Source organism: Ornithodoros turicata, chromosome 1 (genome assembly GCF_037126465.1).
Source record: "Ornithodoros turicata isolate Travis chromosome 1, ASM3712646v1, whole genome shotgun sequence".
NCBI classification, from domain to species: Eukaryota; Metazoa; Arthropoda; class Arachnida; order Ixodida; family Argasidae; genus Ornithodoros; species Ornithodoros turicata.
The window spans coordinates 190308098-190324432 of record NC_088201.1 but is presented as its reverse complement, the minus strand read 5'-3'; the positions used below and the strand labels follow the sequence as shown (position 1 = coordinate 190324432).

General features: G+C 47.3%; 48 non-coding genes across 48 annotated transcripts; all 48 read right to left on the bottom strand.

Moving 5' to 3' along the window:
- Positions 1–42: 42 nt before the first annotated feature.
- On the bottom strand, positions 43–164 carry LOC135379960 (U5 spliceosomal RNA). The gene has a single exon (XR_010419403.1). It is a non-coding gene; the product is annotated as a U5 spliceosomal RNA (small nuclear RNA).
- A 186-nt stretch (positions 165–350) lies between these two features.
- On the bottom strand, positions 351–472 carry LOC135379266 (U5 spliceosomal RNA). Its single transcript, XR_010418768.1, has one exon. It is a non-coding gene; the product is annotated as a U5 spliceosomal RNA (small nuclear RNA).
- A 186-nt stretch (positions 473–658) lies between these two features.
- LOC135379959 (U5 spliceosomal RNA) lies at positions 659–780 on the bottom strand. The gene has a single exon (XR_010419402.1). It is a non-coding gene; the product is annotated as a U5 spliceosomal RNA (small nuclear RNA).
- A 186-nt stretch (positions 781–966) lies between these two features.
- On the bottom strand, positions 967–1088 carry LOC135379958 (U5 spliceosomal RNA). The gene has a single exon (XR_010419401.1). It is a non-coding gene; the product is annotated as a U5 spliceosomal RNA (small nuclear RNA).
- Positions 1089–1274: 186 nt separating this feature from the next.
- On the bottom strand, positions 1275–1396 carry LOC135379265 (U5 spliceosomal RNA). Its single transcript, XR_010418767.1, has one exon. It is a non-coding gene; the product is annotated as a U5 spliceosomal RNA (small nuclear RNA).
- A 186-nt stretch (positions 1397–1582) lies between these two features.
- Positions 1583–1704, bottom strand: LOC135379263 (U5 spliceosomal RNA). The gene has a single exon (XR_010418765.1). It is a non-coding gene; the product is annotated as a U5 spliceosomal RNA (small nuclear RNA).
- A 186-nt stretch (positions 1705–1890) lies between these two features.
- Positions 1891–2012, bottom strand: LOC135379956 (U5 spliceosomal RNA). The gene has a single exon (XR_010419399.1). It is a non-coding gene; the product is annotated as a U5 spliceosomal RNA (small nuclear RNA).
- Positions 2013–2198: 186 nt separating this feature from the next.
- On the bottom strand, positions 2199–2320 carry LOC135379262 (U5 spliceosomal RNA). The gene has a single exon (XR_010418764.1). It is a non-coding gene; the product is annotated as a U5 spliceosomal RNA (small nuclear RNA).
- A 186-nt stretch (positions 2321–2506) lies between these two features.
- LOC135379955 (U5 spliceosomal RNA) lies at positions 2507–2628 on the bottom strand. Its single transcript, XR_010419398.1, has one exon. It is a non-coding gene; the product is annotated as a U5 spliceosomal RNA (small nuclear RNA).
- A 186-nt stretch (positions 2629–2814) lies between these two features.
- Positions 2815–2936, bottom strand: LOC135379954 (U5 spliceosomal RNA). The gene has a single exon (XR_010419397.1). It is a non-coding gene; the product is annotated as a U5 spliceosomal RNA (small nuclear RNA).
- A 186-nt stretch (positions 2937–3122) lies between these two features.
- On the bottom strand, positions 3123–3244 carry LOC135379953 (U5 spliceosomal RNA). Its single transcript, XR_010419396.1, has one exon. It is a non-coding gene; the product is annotated as a U5 spliceosomal RNA (small nuclear RNA).
- Positions 3245–3430: 186 nt separating this feature from the next.
- LOC135379952 (U5 spliceosomal RNA) lies at positions 3431–3552 on the bottom strand. Its single transcript, XR_010419395.1, has one exon. It is a non-coding gene; the product is annotated as a U5 spliceosomal RNA (small nuclear RNA).
- Positions 3553–3738: 186 nt separating this feature from the next.
- LOC135379951 (U5 spliceosomal RNA) lies at positions 3739–3860 on the bottom strand. Its single transcript, XR_010419394.1, has one exon. It is a non-coding gene; the product is annotated as a U5 spliceosomal RNA (small nuclear RNA).
- A 186-nt stretch (positions 3861–4046) lies between these two features.
- On the bottom strand, positions 4047–4168 carry LOC135379950 (U5 spliceosomal RNA). Its single transcript, XR_010419393.1, has one exon. It is a non-coding gene; the product is annotated as a U5 spliceosomal RNA (small nuclear RNA).
- Positions 4169–4354: 186 nt separating this feature from the next.
- Positions 4355–4476, bottom strand: LOC135379949 (U5 spliceosomal RNA). Its single transcript, XR_010419392.1, has one exon. It is a non-coding gene; the product is annotated as a U5 spliceosomal RNA (small nuclear RNA).
- Positions 4477–4662: 186 nt separating this feature from the next.
- Positions 4663–4784, bottom strand: LOC135379948 (U5 spliceosomal RNA). The gene has a single exon (XR_010419391.1). It is a non-coding gene; the product is annotated as a U5 spliceosomal RNA (small nuclear RNA).
- Positions 4785–4970: 186 nt separating this feature from the next.
- Positions 4971–5092, bottom strand: LOC135379947 (U5 spliceosomal RNA). Its single transcript, XR_010419390.1, has one exon. It is a non-coding gene; the product is annotated as a U5 spliceosomal RNA (small nuclear RNA).
- A 186-nt stretch (positions 5093–5278) lies between these two features.
- Positions 5279–5400, bottom strand: LOC135379945 (U5 spliceosomal RNA). Its single transcript, XR_010419389.1, has one exon. It is a non-coding gene; the product is annotated as a U5 spliceosomal RNA (small nuclear RNA).
- A 186-nt stretch (positions 5401–5586) lies between these two features.
- Positions 5587–5708, bottom strand: LOC135379944 (U5 spliceosomal RNA). Its single transcript, XR_010419388.1, has one exon. It is a non-coding gene; the product is annotated as a U5 spliceosomal RNA (small nuclear RNA).
- A 186-nt stretch (positions 5709–5894) lies between these two features.
- Positions 5895–6016, bottom strand: LOC135379943 (U5 spliceosomal RNA). Its single transcript, XR_010419387.1, has one exon. It is a non-coding gene; the product is annotated as a U5 spliceosomal RNA (small nuclear RNA).
- A 186-nt stretch (positions 6017–6202) lies between these two features.
- On the bottom strand, positions 6203–6324 carry LOC135379261 (U5 spliceosomal RNA). The gene has a single exon (XR_010418763.1). It is a non-coding gene; the product is annotated as a U5 spliceosomal RNA (small nuclear RNA).
- A 186-nt stretch (positions 6325–6510) lies between these two features.
- LOC135379260 (U5 spliceosomal RNA) lies at positions 6511–6632 on the bottom strand. Its single transcript, XR_010418762.1, has one exon. It is a non-coding gene; the product is annotated as a U5 spliceosomal RNA (small nuclear RNA).
- Positions 6633–6818: 186 nt separating this feature from the next.
- Positions 6819–6940, bottom strand: LOC135379942 (U5 spliceosomal RNA). The gene has a single exon (XR_010419386.1). It is a non-coding gene; the product is annotated as a U5 spliceosomal RNA (small nuclear RNA).
- Positions 6941–7126: 186 nt separating this feature from the next.
- LOC135379476 (U5 spliceosomal RNA) lies at positions 7127–7248 on the bottom strand. Its single transcript, XR_010418965.1, has one exon. It is a non-coding gene; the product is annotated as a U5 spliceosomal RNA (small nuclear RNA).
- A 186-nt stretch (positions 7249–7434) lies between these two features.
- On the bottom strand, positions 7435–7556 carry LOC135379941 (U5 spliceosomal RNA). Its single transcript, XR_010419385.1, has one exon. It is a non-coding gene; the product is annotated as a U5 spliceosomal RNA (small nuclear RNA).
- A 186-nt stretch (positions 7557–7742) lies between these two features.
- LOC135379940 (U5 spliceosomal RNA) lies at positions 7743–7864 on the bottom strand. Its single transcript, XR_010419384.1, has one exon. It is a non-coding gene; the product is annotated as a U5 spliceosomal RNA (small nuclear RNA).
- Positions 7865–8050: 186 nt separating this feature from the next.
- Positions 8051–8172, bottom strand: LOC135379939 (U5 spliceosomal RNA). Its single transcript, XR_010419383.1, has one exon. It is a non-coding gene; the product is annotated as a U5 spliceosomal RNA (small nuclear RNA).
- Positions 8173–8358: 186 nt separating this feature from the next.
- Positions 8359–8480, bottom strand: LOC135379259 (U5 spliceosomal RNA). Its single transcript, XR_010418761.1, has one exon. It is a non-coding gene; the product is annotated as a U5 spliceosomal RNA (small nuclear RNA).
- Positions 8481–8666: 186 nt separating this feature from the next.
- On the bottom strand, positions 8667–8788 carry LOC135379258 (U5 spliceosomal RNA). Its single transcript, XR_010418760.1, has one exon. It is a non-coding gene; the product is annotated as a U5 spliceosomal RNA (small nuclear RNA).
- Positions 8789–8974: 186 nt separating this feature from the next.
- LOC135379475 (U5 spliceosomal RNA) lies at positions 8975–9096 on the bottom strand. The gene has a single exon (XR_010418964.1). It is a non-coding gene; the product is annotated as a U5 spliceosomal RNA (small nuclear RNA).
- A 186-nt stretch (positions 9097–9282) lies between these two features.
- LOC135379938 (U5 spliceosomal RNA) lies at positions 9283–9404 on the bottom strand. The gene has a single exon (XR_010419382.1). It is a non-coding gene; the product is annotated as a U5 spliceosomal RNA (small nuclear RNA).
- Positions 9405–9590: 186 nt separating this feature from the next.
- On the bottom strand, positions 9591–9712 carry LOC135379257 (U5 spliceosomal RNA). Its single transcript, XR_010418759.1, has one exon. It is a non-coding gene; the product is annotated as a U5 spliceosomal RNA (small nuclear RNA).
- Positions 9713–9898: 186 nt separating this feature from the next.
- LOC135379256 (U5 spliceosomal RNA) lies at positions 9899–10020 on the bottom strand. The gene has a single exon (XR_010418758.1). It is a non-coding gene; the product is annotated as a U5 spliceosomal RNA (small nuclear RNA).
- Positions 10021–10206: 186 nt separating this feature from the next.
- On the bottom strand, positions 10207–10328 carry LOC135379473 (U5 spliceosomal RNA). The gene has a single exon (XR_010418963.1). It is a non-coding gene; the product is annotated as a U5 spliceosomal RNA (small nuclear RNA).
- A 186-nt stretch (positions 10329–10514) lies between these two features.
- On the bottom strand, positions 10515–10636 carry LOC135379937 (U5 spliceosomal RNA). The gene has a single exon (XR_010419381.1). It is a non-coding gene; the product is annotated as a U5 spliceosomal RNA (small nuclear RNA).
- A 186-nt stretch (positions 10637–10822) lies between these two features.
- On the bottom strand, positions 10823–10944 carry LOC135379936 (U5 spliceosomal RNA). The gene has a single exon (XR_010419380.1). It is a non-coding gene; the product is annotated as a U5 spliceosomal RNA (small nuclear RNA).
- A 186-nt stretch (positions 10945–11130) lies between these two features.
- On the bottom strand, positions 11131–11252 carry LOC135379934 (U5 spliceosomal RNA). The gene has a single exon (XR_010419379.1). It is a non-coding gene; the product is annotated as a U5 spliceosomal RNA (small nuclear RNA).
- Positions 11253–11438: 186 nt separating this feature from the next.
- LOC135379254 (U5 spliceosomal RNA) lies at positions 11439–11560 on the bottom strand. Its single transcript, XR_010418757.1, has one exon. It is a non-coding gene; the product is annotated as a U5 spliceosomal RNA (small nuclear RNA).
- A 186-nt stretch (positions 11561–11746) lies between these two features.
- On the bottom strand, positions 11747–11868 carry LOC135379253 (U5 spliceosomal RNA). Its single transcript, XR_010418756.1, has one exon. It is a non-coding gene; the product is annotated as a U5 spliceosomal RNA (small nuclear RNA).
- Positions 11869–12054: 186 nt separating this feature from the next.
- Positions 12055–12176, bottom strand: LOC135379933 (U5 spliceosomal RNA). Its single transcript, XR_010419378.1, has one exon. It is a non-coding gene; the product is annotated as a U5 spliceosomal RNA (small nuclear RNA).
- Positions 12177–12362: 186 nt separating this feature from the next.
- On the bottom strand, positions 12363–12484 carry LOC135379932 (U5 spliceosomal RNA). The gene has a single exon (XR_010419377.1). It is a non-coding gene; the product is annotated as a U5 spliceosomal RNA (small nuclear RNA).
- Positions 12485–12670: 186 nt separating this feature from the next.
- Positions 12671–12792, bottom strand: LOC135379251 (U5 spliceosomal RNA). Its single transcript, XR_010418754.1, has one exon. It is a non-coding gene; the product is annotated as a U5 spliceosomal RNA (small nuclear RNA).
- Positions 12793–12978: 186 nt separating this feature from the next.
- Positions 12979–13100, bottom strand: LOC135379250 (U5 spliceosomal RNA). The gene has a single exon (XR_010418753.1). It is a non-coding gene; the product is annotated as a U5 spliceosomal RNA (small nuclear RNA).
- Positions 13101–13286: 186 nt separating this feature from the next.
- LOC135379472 (U5 spliceosomal RNA) lies at positions 13287–13408 on the bottom strand. The gene has a single exon (XR_010418962.1). It is a non-coding gene; the product is annotated as a U5 spliceosomal RNA (small nuclear RNA).
- Positions 13409–13594: 186 nt separating this feature from the next.
- On the bottom strand, positions 13595–13716 carry LOC135379930 (U5 spliceosomal RNA). Its single transcript, XR_010419376.1, has one exon. It is a non-coding gene; the product is annotated as a U5 spliceosomal RNA (small nuclear RNA).
- A 186-nt stretch (positions 13717–13902) lies between these two features.
- On the bottom strand, positions 13903–14024 carry LOC135379929 (U5 spliceosomal RNA). Its single transcript, XR_010419375.1, has one exon. It is a non-coding gene; the product is annotated as a U5 spliceosomal RNA (small nuclear RNA).
- Positions 14025–14210: 186 nt separating this feature from the next.
- Positions 14211–14332, bottom strand: LOC135379928 (U5 spliceosomal RNA). Its single transcript, XR_010419374.1, has one exon. It is a non-coding gene; the product is annotated as a U5 spliceosomal RNA (small nuclear RNA).
- A 186-nt stretch (positions 14333–14518) lies between these two features.
- On the bottom strand, positions 14519–14640 carry LOC135379249 (U5 spliceosomal RNA). The gene has a single exon (XR_010418752.1). It is a non-coding gene; the product is annotated as a U5 spliceosomal RNA (small nuclear RNA).
- Positions 14641–16335: the final 1695 nt, after the last annotated feature.

Below are 16335 nucleotides of genomic sequence, written 5' to 3'. Positions count from 1 at the left end.
ACCTGGAACGCATGTTTTCTCTTCGAATTGAATGATGTAGCCTTCCCCAAACGGGTTAGGCCTATCAAAAATTGTCTAGAAGCTCATTGTGCTGTCCCCCTCCACGGTGATCTTTAGTAAAAGGCGAAAGATCAATACGCGGATTTGAAGGGAGACCAGAGCATATGTCCTGAATTTTCAACGTTCGTCGATGCCCTATTTAAAACATTTGAGAGGCAAAGTGGTGGAGTCCCGTCTCTCTCTCTTTCTTTTCCTTCACTTGTTTGACTTGTTTTGGGGGTCGGGGTGTGGCCGGTCAGGACACGTCCGACCTGGACACATGTTTTCTCTTCGAATTGAATGATGTAGCCTTCCCCAAACGGGTTAGGCCTATCAAAAATTGTCTAGAAGCTCATTGTGCTGTCCCCCTCCACGGTGATCTTTAGTAAAAGGCGAAAGATCAATACGCGGATTTGAAGAGAGACCAGAGCATATGTCCTGAATTTTCAACGTTCGTCGATGCCCTATTTAAAACATTTGAGAGGCAAAGTGGTGGAGTCCCGTCTCTCTCTCTTTCTTTTCCTTCACTTGTTTGACTTGTTTTGGGGGTCGGGGTGTGGCCGGTCAGGACACGTCCGACCTGGACGCATGTTTTCTCTTCGAATTGAATGATGTAGCCTTCCCCAAACGGGTTAGGCCTATCAAAAATTGTCTAGAAGCTCATTGTGCTGTCCCCCTCCACGGTGATCTTTAGTAAAAGGCGAAAGATCAATACGCGGATTTGAAGGGAGACCAGAGCATATGTCCTGAATTTTCAACGTTCGTCGATGCCCTATTTAAAACATTTGAGAGGCAAAGTGGTGGAGTCCCGTCTCTCTCTCTTTCTTTTCCTTCACTTGTTTGACTTGTTTTGGGGGTCGGGGTGTGGCCGGTCAGGACACGTCCGACCTGGACGCATGTTTTCTCTTCGAATTGAATGATGTAGCCTTCCCCAAACGGGTTAGGCCTATCAAAAATTGTCTAGAAGCTCATTGTGCTGTCCCCCTCCACGGTGATCTTTAGTAAAAGGCGAAAGATCAATACGCGGATTTGAAGGGAGACCAGAGCATATGTCCTGAATTTTCAACGTTCGTCGATGCCCTATTTAAAACATTTGAGAGGCAAAGTGGTGGAGTCCCGTCTCTCTCTCTTTCTTTTCCTTCACTTGTTTGACTTGTTTTGGGGGTCGGGGTGTGGCCGGTCAGGACACGTCCGACCTGGACGCATGTTTTCTCTTCGAATTGAATGATGTAGCCTTCCCCAAACGGGTTAGGCCTATCAAAAATTGTCTAGAAGCTCATTGTGCTGTCCCCCTCCACGGTGATCTTTAGTAAAAGGCGAAAGATCAATACGCGGATTTGAAGAGAGACCAGAGCATATGTCCTGAATTTTCAACGTTCGTCGATGCCCTATTTAAAACATTTGAGAGGCAAAGTGGTGGAGTCCCGTCTCTCTCTCTTTCTTTTCCTTCACTTGTTTGACTTGTTTTGGGGGTCGGGGTGTGGCCGGTCAGGACACGTCCGACCTGGACGCATGTTTTCTCTTCGAATTGAATGATGTAGCCTTCCCCAAACGGGTTAGGCCTATCAAAAATTGTCTAGAAGCTCATTGTGCTGTCCCCCTCCACGGTGATCTTTAGTAAAAGGCGAAAGATCAATACGCGGATTTGAAGAGAGACCAGAGCATATGTCCTGAATTTTCAACGTTCGTCGATGCCCTATTTAAAACATTTGAGAGGCAAAGTGGTGGAGTCCCGTCTCTCTCTCTTTCTTTTCCTTCACTTGTTTGACTTGTTTTGGGGGTCGGGGTGTGGCCGGTCAGGACACGTCCGACCTGGACGCATGTTTTCTCTTCGAATTGAATGATGTAGCCTTCCCCAAACGGGTTAGGCCTATCAAAAATTGTCTAGAAGCTCATTGTGCTGTCCCCCTCCACGGTGATCTTTAGTAAAAGGCGAAAGATCAATACGCGGATTTGAAGGGAGACCAGAGCATATGTCCTGAATTTTCAACGTTCGTCGATGCCCTATTTAAAACATTTGAGAGGCAAAGTGGTGGAGTCCCGTCTCTCTCTCTTTCTTTTCCTTCACTTGTTTGACTTGTTTTGGGGGTCGGGGTGTGGCCGGTCAGGACACGTCCGACCTGGACGCATGTTTTCTCTTCGAATTGAATGATGTAGCCTTCCCCAAACGGGTTAGGCCTATCAAAAATTGTCTAGAAGCTCATTGTGCTGTCCCCCTCCACGGTGATCTTTAGTAAAAGGCGAAAGATCAATACGCGGATTTGAAGAGAGACCAGAGCATATGTCCTGAATTTTCAACGTTCGTCGATGCCCTATTTAAAACATTTGAGAGGCAAAGTGGTGGAGTCCCGTCTCTCTCTCTTTCTTTTCCTTCACTTGTTTGACTTGTTTTGGGGGTCGGGGTGTGGCCGGTCAGGACACGTCCGACCTGGACGCATGTTTTCTCTTCGAATTGAATGATGTAGCCTTCCCCAAACGGGTTAGGCCTATCAAAAATTGTCTAGAAGCTCATTGTGCTGTCCCCCTCCACGGTGATCTTTAGTAAAAGGCGAAAGATCAATACGCGGATTTGAAGGGAGACCAGAGCATATGTCCTGAATTTTCAACGTTCGTCGATGCCCTATTTAAAACATTTGAGAGGCAAAGTGGTGGAGTCCCGTCTCTCTCTCTTTCTTTTCCTTCACTTGTTTGACTTGTTTTGGGGGTCGGGGTGTGGCCGGTCAGGACACGTCCGACCTGGACGCATGTTTTCTCTTTGAATTGAATGATGTAGCCTTCCCCAAACGGGTTAGGCCTATCAAAAATTGTCTAGAAGCTCATTGTGCTGTCCCCCTCCACGGTGATCTTTAGTAAAAGGCGAAAGATCAATACGCGGATTTGAAGGGAGACCAGAGCATATGTCCTGAATTTTCAACGTTCGTCGATGCCCTATTTAAAACATTTGAGAGGCAAAGTGGTGGAGTCCCGTCTCTCTCTCTTTCTTTTCCTTCACTTGTTTGACTTGTTTTGGGGGTCGGGGTGTGGCCGGTCAGGACACGTCCGACCTGGACGCATGTTTTCTCTTCGAATTGAATGATGTAGCCTTCCCCAAACGGGTTAGGCCTATCAAAAATTGTCTAGAAGCTCATTGTGCTGTCCCCCTCCACGGTGATCTTTAGTAAAAGGCGAAAGATCAATACGCGGATTTGAAGGGAGACCAGAGCATATGTCCTGAATTTTCAACGTTCGTCGATGCCCTATTTAAAACATTTGAGAGGCAAAGTGGTGGAGTCCCGTCTCTCTCTCTTTCTTTTCCTTCACTTGTTTGACTTGTTTTGGGGGTCGGGGTGTGGCCGGTCAGGACACGTCCGACCTGGACGCATGTTTTCTCTTCGAATTGAATGATGTAGCCTTCCCCAAACGGGTTAGGCCTATCAAAAATTGTCTAGAAGCTCATTGTGCTGTCCCCCTCCACGGTGATCTTTAGTAAAAGGCGAAAGATCAATACGCGGATTTGAAGGGAGACCAGAGCATATGTCCTGAATTTTCAACGTTCGTCGATGCCCTATTTAAAACATTTGAGAGGCAAAGTGGTGGAGTCCCGTCTCTCTCTCTTTCTTTTCCTTCACTTGTTTGACTTGTTTTGGGGGTCGGGGTGTGGCCGGTCAGGACACGTCCGACCTGGACGCATGTTTTCTCTTCGAATTGAATGATGTAGCCTTCCCCAAACGGGTTAGGCCTATCAAAAATTGTCTAGAAGCTCATTGTGCTGTCCCCCTCCACGGTGATCTTTAGTAAAAGGCGAAAGATCAATACGCGGATTTGAAGGGAGACCAGAGCATATGTCCTGAATTTTCAACGTTCGTCGATGCCCTATTTAAAACATTTGAGAGGCAAAGTGGTGGAGTCCCGTCTCTCTCTCTTTCTTTTCCTTCACTTGTTTGACTTGTTTTGGGGGTCGGGGTGTGGCCGGTCAGGACACGTCCGACCTGGACGCATGTTTTCTCTTCGAATTGAATGATGTAGCCTTCCCCAAACGGGTTAGGCCTATCAAAAATTGTCTAGAAGCTCATTGTGCTGTCCCCCTCCACGGTGATCTTTAGTAAAAGGCGAAAGATCAATACGCGGATTTGAAGGGAGACCAGAGCATATGTCCTGAATTTTCAACGTTCGTCGATGCCCTATTTAAAACATTTGAGAGGCAAAGTGGTGGAGTCCCGTCTCTCTCTCTTTCTTTTCCTTCACTTGTTTGACTTGTTTTGGGGGTCGGGGTGTGGCCGGTCAGGACACGTCCGACCTGGACGCATGTTTTCTCTTCGAATTGAATGATGTAGCCTTCCCCAAACGGGTTAGGCCTATCAAAAATTGTCTAGAAGCTCATTGTGCTGTCCCCCTCCACGGTGATCTTTAGTAAAAGGCGAAAGATCAATACGCGGATTTGAAGGGAGACCAGAGCATATGTCCTGAATTTTCAACGTTCGTCGATGCCCTATTTAAAACATTTGAGAGGCAAAGTGGTGGAGTCCCGTCTCTCTCTCTTTCTTTTCCTTCACTTGTTTGACTTGTTTTGGGGGTCGGGGTGTGGCCGGTCAGGACACGTCCGACCTGGACGCATGTTTTCTCTTCGAATTGAATGATGTAGCCTTCCCCAAACGGGTTAGGCCTATCAAAAATTGTCTAGAAGCTCATTGTGCTGTCCCCCTCCACGGTGATCTTTAGTAAAAGGCGAAAGATCAATACGCGGATTTGAAGGGAGACCAGAGCATATGTCCTGAATTTTCAACGTTCGTCGATGCCCTATTTAAAACATTTGAGAGGCAAAGTGGTGGAGTCCCGTCTCTCTCTCTTTCTTTTCCTTCACTTGTTTGACTTGTTTTGGGGGTCGGGGTGTGGCCGGTCAGGACACGTCCGACCTGGACGCATGTTTTCTCTTCGAATTGAATGATGTAGCCTTCCCCAAACGGGTTAGGCCTATCAAAAATTGTCTAGAAGCTCATTGTGCTGTCCCCCTCCACGGTGATCTTTAGTAAAAGGCGAAAGATCAATACGCGGATTTGAAGGGAGACCAGAGCATATGTCCTGAATTTTCAACGTTCGTCGATGCCCTATTTAAAACATTTGAGAGGCAAAGTGGTGGAGTCCCGTCTCTCTCTCTTTCTTTTCCTTCACTTGTTTGACTTGTTTTGGGGGTCGGGGTGTGGCCGGTCAGGACACGTCCGACCTGGACGCATGTTTTCTCTTCGAATTGAATGATGTAGCCTTCCCCAAACGGGTTAGGCCTATCAAAAATTGTCTAGAAGCTCATTGTGCTGTCCCCCTCCACGGTGATCTTTAGTAAAAGGCGAAAGATCAATACGCGGATTTGAAGGGAGACCAGAGCATATGTCCTGAATTTTCAACGTTCGTCGATGCCCTATTTAAAACATTTGAGAGGCAAAGTGGTGGAGTCCCGTCTCTCTCTCTTTCTTTTCCTTCACTTGTTTGACTTGTTTTGGGGGTCGGGGTGTGGCCGGTCAGGACACGTCCGACCTGGACGCATGTTTTCTCTTCGAATTGAATGATGTAGCCTTCCCCAAACGGGTTAGGCCTATCAAAAATTGTCTAGAAGCTCATTGTGCTGTCCCCCTCCACGGTGATCTTTAGTAAAAGGCGAAAGATCAATACGCGGATTTGAAGGGAGACCAGAGCATATGTCCTGAATTTTCAACGTTCGTCGATGCCCTATTTAAAACATTTGAGAGGCAAAGTGGTGGAGTCCCGTCTCTCTCTCTTTCTTTTCCTTCACTTGTTTGACTTGTTTTGGGGGTCGGGGTGTGGCCGGTCAGGACACGTCCGACCTGGACGCATGTTTTCTCTTCGAATTGAATGATGTAGCCTTCCCCAAACGGGTTAGGCCTATCAAAAATTGTCTAGAAGCTCATTGTGCTGTCCCCCTCCACGGTGATCTTTAGTAAAAGGCGAAAGATCAATACGCGGATTTGAAGGGAGACCAGAGCATATGTCCTGAATTTTCAACGTTCGTCGATGCCCTATTTAAAACATTTGAGAGGCAAAGTGGTGGAGTCCCGTCTCTCTCTCTTTCTTTTCCTTCACTTGTTTGACTTGTTTTGGGGGTCGGGGTGTGGCCGGTCAGGACACGTCCGACCTGGACGCATGTTTTCTCTTCGAATTGAATGATGTAGCCTTCCCCAAACGGGTTAGGCCTATCAAAAATTGTCTAGAAGCTCATTGTGCTGTCCCCCTCCACGGTGATCTTTAGTAAAAGGCGAAAGATCAATACGCGGATTTGAAGAGAGACCAGAGCATATGTCCTGAATTTTCAACGTTCGTCGATGCCCTATTTAAAACATTTGAGAGGCAAAGTGGTGGAGTCCCGTCTCTCTCTCTTTCTTTTCCTTCACTTGTTTGACTTGTTTTGGGGGTCGGGGTGTGGCCGGTCAGGACACGTCCGACCTGGACGCATGTTTTCTCTTCGAATTGAATGATGTAGCCTTCCCCAAACGGGTTAGGCCTATCAAAAATTGTCTAGAAGCTCATTGTGCTGTCCCCCTCCACGGTGATCTTTAGTAAAAGGCGAAAGATCAATACGCGGATTTGAAGAGAGACCAGAGCATATGTCCTGAATTTTCAACGTTCGTCGATGCCCTATTTAAAACATTTGAGAGGCAAAGTGGTGGAGTCCCGTCTCTCTCTCTTTCTTTTCCTTCACTTGTTTGACTTGTTTTGGGGGTCGGGGTGTGGCCGGTCAGGACACGTCCGACCTGGACGCATGTTTTCTCTTCGAATTGAATGATGTAGCCTTCCCCAAACGGGTTAGGCCTATCAAAAATTGTCTAGAAGCTCATTGTGCTGTCCCCCTCCACGGTGATCTTTAGTAAAAGGCGAAAGATCAATACGCGGATTTGAAGGGAGACCAGAGCATATGTCCTGAATTTTCAACGTTCGTCGATGCCCTATTTAAAACATTTGAGAGGCAAAGTGGTGGAGTCCCGTCTCTCTCTCTTTCTTTTCCTTCACTTGTTTGACTTGTTTTGGGGGTCGGGGTGTGGCCGGTCAGGACACGTCCGACCTGGACGCATGTTTTCTCTTCGAATTGAATGATGTAGCCTTCCCCAAACGGGTTAGGCCTATCAAAAATTGTCTAGAAGCTCATTGTGCTGTCCCCCTCCACGGTGCTCTTTAGTAAAAGGCGAAAGATCAATACGCGGATTTGAAGGGAGACCAGAGCATATGTCCTGAATTTTCAACGTTCGTCGATGCCCTATTTAAAACATTTGAGAGGCAAAGTGGTGGAGTCCCGTCTCTCTCTCTTTCTTTTCCTTCACTTGTTTGACTTGTTTTGGGGGTCGGGGTGTGGCCGGTCAGGACACGTCCGACCTGGACGCATGTTTTCTCTTCGAATTGAATGATGTAGCCTTCCCCAAACGGGTTAGGCCTATCAAAAATTGTCTAGAAGCTCATTGTGCTGTCCCCCTCCACGGTGATCTTTAGTAAAAGGCGAAAGATCAATACGCGGATTTGAAGGGAGACCAGAGCATATGTCCTGAATTTTCAACGTTCGTCGATGCCCTATTTAAAACATTTGAGAGGCAAAGTGGTGGAGTCCCGTCTCTCTCTCTTTCTTTTCCTTCACTTGTTTGACTTGTTTTGGGGGTCGGGGTGTGGCCGGTCAGGACACGTCCGACCTGGACGCATGTTTTCTCTTCGAATTGAATGATGTAGCCTTCCCCAAACGGGTTAGGCCTATCAAAAATTGTCTAGAAGCTCATTGTGCTGTCCCCCTCCACGGTGATCTTTAGTAAAAGGCGAAAGATCAATACGCGGATTTGAAGGGAGACCAGAGCATATGTCCTGAATTTTCAACGTTCGTCGATGCCCTATTTAAAACATTTGAGAGGCAAAGTGGTGGAGTCCCGTCTCTCTCTCTTTCTTTTCCTTCACTTGTTTGACTTGTTTTGGGGGTCGGGGTGTGGCCGGTCAGGACACGTCCGACCTGGACGCATGTTTTCTCTTCGAATTGAATGATGTAGCCTTCCCCAAACGGGTTAGGCCTATCAAAAATTGTCTAGAAGCTCATTGTGCTGTCCCCCTCCACGGTGATCTTTAGTAAAAGGCGAAAGATCAATACGCGGATTTGAAGGGAGACCAGAGCATATGTCCTGAATTTTCAACGTTCGTCGATGCCCTATTTAAAACATTTGAGAGGCAAAGTGGTGGAGTCCCGTCTCTCTCTCTTTCTTTTCCTTCATTTGTTTGACTTGTTTTGGGGGTCGGGGTGTGGCCGGTCAGGACACGTCCGACCTGGACGCATGTTTTCTCTTCGAATTGAATGATGTAGCCTTCCCCAAACGGGTTAGGCCTATCAAAAATTGTCTAGAAGCTCATTGTGCTGTCCCCCTCCACGGTGATCTTTAGTAAAAGGCGAAAGATCAATACGCGGATTTGAAGAGAGACCAGAGCATATGTCCTGAATTTTCAACGTTCGTCGATGCCCTATTTAAAACATTTGAGAGGCAAAGTGGTGGAGTCCCGTCTCTCTCTCTTTCTTTTCCTTCACTTGTTTGACTTGTTTTGGGGGTCGGGGTGTGGCCGGTCAGGACACGTCCGACCTGGACACATGTTTTCTCTTCGAATTGAATGATGTAGCCTTCCCCAAACGGGTTAGGCCTATCAAAAATTGTCTAGAAGCTCATTGTGCTGTCCCCCTCCACGGTGATCTTTAGTAAAAGGCGAAAGATCAATACGCGGATTTGAAGAGAGACCAGAGCATATGTCCTGAATTTTCAACGTTCGTCGATGCCCTATTTAAAACATTTGAGAGGCAAAGTGGTGGAGTCCCGTCTCTCTCTCTTTCTTTTCCTTCACTTGTTTGACTTGTTTTGGGGGTCGGGGTGTGGCCGGTCAGGACACGTCCGACCTGGACACATGTTTTCTCTTCGAATTGAATGATGTAGCCTTCCCCAAACGGGTTAGGCCTATCAAAAATTGTCTAGAAGCTCATTGTGCTGTCCCCCTCCACGGTGCTCTTTAGTAAAAGGCGAAAGATCAATACGCGGATTTGAAGGGAGACCAGAGCATATGTCCTGAATTTTCAACGTTCGTCGATGCCCTATTTAAAACATTTGAGAGGCAAAGTGGTGGAGTCCCGTCTCTCTCTCTTTCTTTTCCTTCACTTGTTTGACTTGTTTTGGGGGTCGGGGTGTGGCCGGTCAGGACACGTCCGACCTGGACGCATGTTTTCTCTTCGAATTGAATGATGTAGCCTTCCCCAAACGGGTTAGGCCTATCAAAAATTGTCTAGAAGCTCATTGTGCTGTCCCCCTCCACGGTGATCTTTAGTAAAAGGCGAAAGATCAATACGCGGATTTGAAGGGAGACCAGAGCATATGTCCTGAATTTTCAACGTTCGTCGATGCCCTATTTAAAACATTTGAGAGGCAAAGTGGTGGAGTCCCGTCTCTCTCTCTTTCTTTTCCTTCACTTGTTTGACTTGTTTTGGGGGTCGGGGTGTGGCCGGTCAGGACACGTCCGACCTGGACGCATGTTTTCTCTTCGAATTGAATGATGTAGCCTTCCCCAAACGGGTTAGGCCTATCAAAAATTGTCTAGAAGCTCATTGTGCTGTCCCCCTCCACGGTGATCTTTAGTAAAAGGCGAAAGATCAATACGCGGATTTGAAGAGAGACCAGAGCATATGTCCTGAATTTTCAACGTTCGTCGATGCCCTATTTAAAACATTTGAGAGGCAAAGTGGTGGAGTCCCGTCTCTCTCTCTTTCTTTTCCTTCACTTGTTTGACTTGTTTTGGGGGTCGGGGTGTGGCCGGTCAGGACACGTCCGACCTGGACGCATGTTTTCTCTTCGAATTGAATGATGTAGCCTTCCCCAAACGGGTTAGGCCTATCAAAAATTGTCTAGAAGCTCATTGTGCTGTCCCCCTCCACGGTGATCTTTAGTAAAAGGCGAAAGATCAATACGCGGATTTGAAGAGAGACCAGAGCATATGTCCTGAATTTTCAACGTTCGTCGATGCCCTATTTAAAACATTTGAGAGGCAAAGTGGTGGAGTCCCGTCTCTCTCTCTTTCTTTTCCTTCACTTGTTTGACTTGTTTTGGGGGTCGGGGTGTGGCCGGTCAGGACACGTCCGACCTGGACACATGTTTTCTCTTCGAATTGAATGATGTAGCCTTCCCCAAACGGGTTAGGCCTATCAAAAATTGTCTAGAAGCTCATTGTGCTGTCCCCCTCCACGGTGCTCTTTAGTAAAAGGCGAAAGATCAATACGCGGATTTGAAGGGAGACCAGAGCATATGTCCTGAATTTTCAACGTTCGTCGATGCCCTATTTAAAACATTTGAGAGGCAAAGTGGTGGAGTCCCGTCTCTCTCTCTTTCTTTTCCTTCACTTGTTTGACTTGTTTTGGGGGTCGGGGTGTGGCCGGTCAGGACACGTCCGACCTGGACGCATGTTTTCTCTTCGAATTGAATGATGTAGCCTTCCCCAAACGGGTTAGGCCTATCAAAAATTGTCTAGAAGCTCATTGTGCTGTCCCCCTCCACGGTGATCTTTAGTAAAAGGCGAAAGATCAATACGCGGATTTGAAGGGAGACCAGAGCATATGTCCTGAATTTTCAACGTTCGTCGATGCCCTATTTAAAACATTTGAGAGGCAAAGTGGTGGAGTCCCGTCTCTCTCTCTTTCTTTTCCTTCACTTGTTTGACTTGTTTTGGGGGTCGGGGTGTGGCCGGTCAGGACACGTCCGACCTGGACGCATGTTTTCTCTTCGAATTGAATGATGTAGCCTTCCCCAAACGGGTTAGGCCTATCAAAAATTGTCTAGAAGCTCATTGTGCTGTCCCCCTCCACGGTGATCTTTAGTAAAAGGCGAAAGATCAATACGCGGATTTGAAGGGAGACCAGAGCATATGTCCTGAATTTTCAACGTTCGTCGATGCCCTATTTAAAACATTTGAGAGGCAAAGTGGTGGAGTCCCGTCTCTCTCTCTTTCTTTTCCTTCACTTGTTTGACTTGTTTTGGGGGTCGGGGTGTGGCCGGTCAGGACACGTCCGACCTGGACGCATGTTTTCTCTTCGAATTGAATGATGTAGCCTTCCCCAAACGGGTTAGGCCTATCAAAAATTGTCTAGAAGCTCATTGTGCTGTCCCCCTCCACGGTGATCTTTAGTAAAAGGCGAAAGATCAATACGCGGATTTGAAGGGAGACCAGAGCATATGTCCTGAATTTTCAACGTTCGTCGATGCCCTATTTAAAACATTTGAGAGGCAAAGTGGTGGAGTCCCGTCTCTCTCTCTTTCTTTTCCTTCACTTGTTTGACTTGTTTTGGGGGTCGGGGTGTGGCCGGTCAGGACACGTCCGACCTGGACGCATGTTTTCTCTTCGAATTGAATGATGTAGCCTTCCCCAAACGGGTTAGGCCTATCAAAAATTGTCTAGAAGCTCATTGTGCTGTCCCCCTCCACGGTGATCTTTAGTAAAAGGCGAAAGATCAATACGCGGATTTGAAGAGAGACCAGAGCATATGTCCTGAATTTTCAACGTTCGTCGATGCCCTATTTAAAACATTTGAGAGGCAAAGTGGTGGAGTCCCGTCTCTCTCTCTTTCTTTTCCTTCACTTGTTTGACTTGTTTTGGGGGTCGGGGTGTGGCCGGTCAGGACACGTCCGACCTGGACACATGTTTTCTCTTCGAATTGAATGATGTAGCCTTCCCCAAACGGGTTAGGCCTATCAAAAATTGTCTAGAAGCTCATTGTGCTGTCCCCCTCCACGGTGATCTTTAGTAAAAGGCGAAAGATCAATACGCGGATTTGAAGAGAGACCAGAGCATATGTCCTGAATTTTCAACGTTCGTCGATGCCCTATTTAAAACATTTGAGAGGCAAAGTGGTGGAGTCCCGTCTCTCTCTCTTTCTTTTCCTTCACTTGTTTGACTTGTTTTGGGGGTCGGGGTGTGGCCGGTCAGGACACGTCCGACCTGGACGCATGTTTTCTCTTCGAATTGAATGATGTAGCCTTCCCCAAACGGGTTAGGCCTATCAAAAATTGTCTAGAAGCTCATTGTGCTGTCCCCCTCCACGGTGATCTTTAGTAAAAGGCGAAAGATCAATACGCGGATTTGAAGGGAGACCAGAGCATATGTCCTGAATTTTCAACGTTCGTCGATGCCCTATTTAAAACATTTGAGAGGCAAAGTGGTGGAGTCCCGTCTCTCTCTCTTTCTTTTCCTTCACTTGTTTGACTTGTTTTGGGGGTCGGGGTGTGGCCGGTCAGGACACGTCCGACCTGGACGCATGTTTTCTCTTCGAATTGAATGATGTAGCCTTCCCCAAACGGGTTAGGCCTATCAAAAATTGTCTAGAAGCTCATTGTGCTGTCCCCCTCCACGGTGATCTTTAGTAAAAGGCGAAAGATCAATACGCGGATTTGAAGGGAGACCAGAGCATATGTCCTGAATTTTCAACGTTCGTCGATGCCCTATTTAAAACATTTGAGAGGCAAAGTGGTGGAGTCCCGTCTCTCTCTCTTTCTTTTCCTTCACTTGTTTGACTTGTTTTGGGGGTCGGGGTGTGGCCGGTCAGGACACGTCCGACCTGGACGCATGTTTTCTCTTCGAATTGAATGATGTAGCCTTCCCCAAACGGGTTAGGCCTATCAAAAATTGTCTAGAAGCTCATTGTGCTGTCCCCCTCCACGGTGATCTTTAGTAAAAGGCGAAAGATCAATACGCGGATTTGAAGAGAGACCAGAGCATATGTCCTGAATTTTCAACGTTCGTCGATGCCCTATTTAAAACATTTGAGAGGCAAAGTGGTGGAGTCCCGTCTCTCTCTCTTTCTTTTCCTTCACTTGTTTGACTTGTTTTGGGGGTCGGGGTGTGGCCGGTCAGGACACGTCCGACCTGGACGCATGTTTTCTCTTCGAATTGAATGATGTAGCCTTCCCCAAACGGGTTAGGCCTATCAAAAATTGTCTAGAAGCTCATTGTGCTGTCCCCCTCCACGGTGATCTTTAGTAAAAGGCGAAAGATCAATACGCGGATTTGAAGAGAGACCAGAGCATATGTCCTGAATTTTCAACGTTCGTCGATGCCCTATTTAAAACATTTGAGAGGCAAAGTGGTGGAGTCCCGTCTCTCTCTCTTTCTTTTCCTTCACTTGTTTGACTTGTTTTGGGGGTCGGGGTGTGGCCGGTCAGGACACGTCCGACCTGGACACATGTTTTCTCTTCGAATTGAATGATGTAGCCTTCCCCAAACGGGTTAGGCCTATCAAAAATTGTCTAGAAGCTCATTGTGCTGTCCCCCTCCACGGTGCTCTTTAGTAAAAGGCGAAAGATCAATACGCGGATTTGAAGGGAGACCAGAGCATATGTCCTGAATTTTCAACGTTCGTCGATGCCCTATTTAAAACATTTGAGAGGCAAAGTGGTGGAGTCCCGTCTCTCTCTCTTTCTTTTCCTTCACTTGTTTGACTTGTTTTGGGGGTCGGGGTGTGGCCGGTCAGGACACGTCCGACCTGGACGCATGTTTTCTCTTCGAATTGAATGATGTAGCCTTCCCCAAACGGGTTAGGCCTATCAAAAATTGTCTAGAAGCTCATTGTGCTGTCCCCCTCCACGGTGATCTTTAGTAAAAGGCGAAAGATCAATACGCGGATTTGAAGGGAGACCAGAGCATATGTCCTGAATTTTCAACGTTCGTCGATGCCCTATTTAAAACATTTGAGAGGCAAAGTGGTGGAGTCCCGTCTCTCTCTCTTTCTTTTCCTTCATTTGTTTGACTTGTTTTGGGGGTCGGGGTGTGGCCGGTCAGGACACGTCCGACCTGGACGCATGTTTTCTCTTCGAATTGAATGATGTAGCCTTCCCCAAACGGGTTAGGCCTATCAAAAATTGTCTAGAAGCTCATTGTGCTGTCCCCCTCCACGGTGATCTTTAGTAAAAGGCGAAAGATCAATACGCGGATTTGAAGGGAGACCAGAGCATATGTCCTGAATTTTCAACGTTCGTCGATGCCCTATTTAAAACATTTGAGAGGCAAAGTGGTGGAGTCCCGTCTCTCTCTCTTTCTTTTCCTTCACTTGTTTGACTTGTTTTGGGGGTCGGGGTGTGGCCGGTCAGGACACGTCCGACCTGGACGCATGTTTTCTCTTCGAATTGAATGATGTAGCCTTCCCCAAACGGGTTAGGCCTATCAAAAATTGTCTAGAAGCTCATTGTGCTGTCCCCCTCCACGGTGATCTTTAGTAAAAGGCGAAAGATCAATACGCGGATTTGAAGGGAGACCAGAGCATATGTCCTGAATTTTCAACGTTCGTCGATGCCCTATTTAAAACATTTGAGAGGCAAAGTGGTGGAGTCCCGTCTCTCTCTCTTTCTTTTCCTTCATTTGTTTGACTTGTTTTGGGGGTCGGGGTGTGGCCGGTCAGGACACGTCCGACCTGGACGCATGTTTTCTCTTCGAATTGAATGATGTAGCCTTCCCCAAACGGGTTAGGCCTATCAAAAATTGTCTAGAAGCTCATTGTGCTGTCCCCCTCCACGGTGATCTTTAGTAAAAGGCGAAAGATCAATACGCGGATTTGAAGAGAGACCAGAGCATATGTCCTGAATTTTCAACGTTCGTCGATGCCCTATTTAAAACATTTGAGAGGCAAAGTGGTGGAGTCCCGTCTCTCTCTCTTTCTTTTCCTTCACTTGTTTGACTTGTTTTGGGGGTCGGGGTGTGGCCGGTCAGGACACGTCCGACCTGGACGCATGTTTTCTCTTCGAATTGAATGATGTAGCCTTCCCCAAACGGGTTAGGCCTATCAAAAATTGTCTAGAAGCTCATTGTGCTGTCCCCCTCCACGGTGATCTTTAGTAAAAGGCGAAGTTTATTGTCAAAAACCAGTTCACTGCTCCTACCCAGGCAGAGCCACAACACACATGCACAACCAATCCCATTATGTCCAACAATATGTATCATTACAATAACAACAATCCCACACAATAACAATATGTACCATTACAATAACAGCAATATGCAATGGTACATATACAATAACAATAACAATATACGACAATACCAATATGTTACATACTCCACTGAGTGCAGATCCCCGCTCCTGTCCCCACCGGACTCACCACCTGCTCTCTTTCAATTGCTCAGCAGGCTCTCCCTCAAAACTTAATGAAGAGTTTCCCTCTCTGTACAAACATTAATTTCTGGTAGTTTTTCCAGCGCCGTTTGAAAGCGTCCTCCCCCAATATGTCATACTCCAATTGCATCTTTCTATGCAGAGAAAGTCGAACATAAAAAGTGACCACCCTGAGTGACTCGTTCGTCCCTCCATACATTTTCCGATTTCTGGACGCCCAAAGTTGATATTTGATTTCATTTAAGAGCACGCAGAAAGACGGTATCCGACCTCTACTCACTGGAACCGGATCAAAGATCTGCACAGTGCTATATTCAATTCCAGGCAGCGCAAACAGGTCTGCCATCTTGCGCCACATCGCACTCGCGAGCACACAGTCATAAAATATGTGCTTATGGTTTTCTGTCCGCCCGCACATGGCACACTCGTTGGTTGCCCGGAAGCGAAACCTGCACAACCTCGTAGCCACCGGCAGCACGTTGTGTGACATCTCCCAGGCGAGGTCAGCACGTCCATCGTCTACCCACGACGACAGCAGCAGACCTCTCGTGGAAGCTATGTGTGTGTGGACTTCGTCCCTCTTACACGCATAGAATAAACTTTCATACAACTTTTTAGTTGTCATGTGCCTGATCTCGCTCCCCCCAACACCTGCAAGGAGGCGCACATATTTTGCTAGTTCCACATAAAACGGTGCCGGCGACTCCGCCCTGGGCAGGCGATGATTAACACGCTCTCCAAAGAGCGTACACAAAGTTCCCATGCTGTACAAAGCTAAGGGCTTGGCGATATGATCATCCTCCTCTAACACTCTACACGTCTGAGCAATCGCCAACGCTACACACATGATTTTGATATTGAATACATTGAGCCCACCACACTCTGGGGGTGCCTGAACAACGGCCCGCTTAATCTTTTCCGGGCGACCCTGCCACAGCACAGCCATCGTTGCTTGCGTCAACCTCCTTTCCACAATTCTGGAGGGAAGGTTGCACGTACCCGCGTACCAGATGACCGAACACATTTCGGTCCGAATCAAGTCCCGTCTGCCTCTGTATCCCAGGGGACTATTTTGCTGCTGATCTTTGATGCCTTCTAGGCTTTTTCGAATAGTCCTCCATGTCTTTTGTGCTACTCCGCTTGCAGTGAAAACAATA